The following is a 978-nucleotide window of genomic DNA, read 5'->3' as shown; positions in this document are numbered from 1 at the left end:
AGTGGAGAGAGGACACATCAGTATAACTACAATATAATTATTTTAAAATAATAAAAGATAAATAAATTCTGATTATAAATTTCAGGATGAATCTCAAATATTAAATATGAATGCAATATTGAAAATATCGAAAAAACATTATCAGTACTTATTGATATCCATATTATCAGCAATAACAAATATACTTAAAGTATGATTCATGCTAAGTGTTCAGTTCTGTGTTTGACAGCTTTCTCTCAAGCTCTCTCCATCGCTTTTGGTGCATTTTCAATTAGTCTTAAATTTTTGTTGGAAACGTAAGTGCAATATTCTATTATGATAAGATAGATTTAATATTTGATCAGGTAGCATACTGACAATGGAGGACAAGCGAAGTGGGATATCCTTTAATACATAACATGATAAAATGTTAAACTTATTTTGGAAGGTCCTGGAGTCGAGATAACATTTTATATTACTTTTTCATATTATCGTTTTTATCTTTACCCCTTATGAACTTAAATGTTTATTTTATCTCAATCGATTTCTTCTTTTGTGTAAAATAAGAAAAATATTACTGATTGTATGAAACGAGTCTCAATGTATAAAATAATCACAGCTAGTTTGACCTCTATAAACAAAAAAAGCCGTTATTTCAACCCAATTTTTTATTAATTTAATTAAAACTATGTACAGTTACTAGTCAACATTGATAAATCTGGTAGCCATAGTTAAGGGCAATAAAAGAAAAGGTGTCTGTTTCAAAATGTTTTAATTTTTCATCCTGAGCTCAATACATTTAAAACTATTTGCAACACTAAAAACCTAATAAATAATATCATTTAAAGAAGAGTTAATTCGCTAAAACATGATTTCTAATAAACATCTCTACGTCTGATAGTTCCTTAGATGTAGTATCTTATAAGCCAAACATTTTTTCAAAAGATCCAGAAATTTAAAAAATATATTTATATACATCTTGAACCCCTTCCAGTTAAC

The 978-nt window shown here is 27.0% G+C and overlaps 1 protein-coding gene across 1 annotated transcript in view; it reads left to right on the top strand.

Annotated features, from left to right (window-relative positions):
- Window positions 1–215: 215 nt before the first annotated feature.
- LOC106677055 (uncharacterized) overlaps window positions 216–978 on the top strand; it is a 19,640-nt gene continuing 18,877 nt past the window's right edge. Inside the window, exon 1 of the mRNA XM_014414741.2 lies at window positions 216–296. The gene's annotated coding sequence lies outside the window, so the exon portion shown is untranslated. The remainder of the gene's footprint in view (window positions 297–978) is intronic.

The sequence above is a fragment of the Halyomorpha halys genome, unplaced genomic scaffold (genome assembly GCF_000696795.3).
Source record: "Halyomorpha halys isolate HHAL.00 unplaced genomic scaffold, Hhal_1.1 Scaffold85.1, whole genome shotgun sequence".
Classification (NCBI taxonomy): domain Eukaryota; kingdom Metazoa; phylum Arthropoda; class Insecta; order Hemiptera; family Pentatomidae; genus Halyomorpha; species Halyomorpha halys.
The sequence above is the reverse complement of the archived record's forward strand: the minus strand, read 5'-3'. Positions and strand labels throughout refer to the sequence as shown.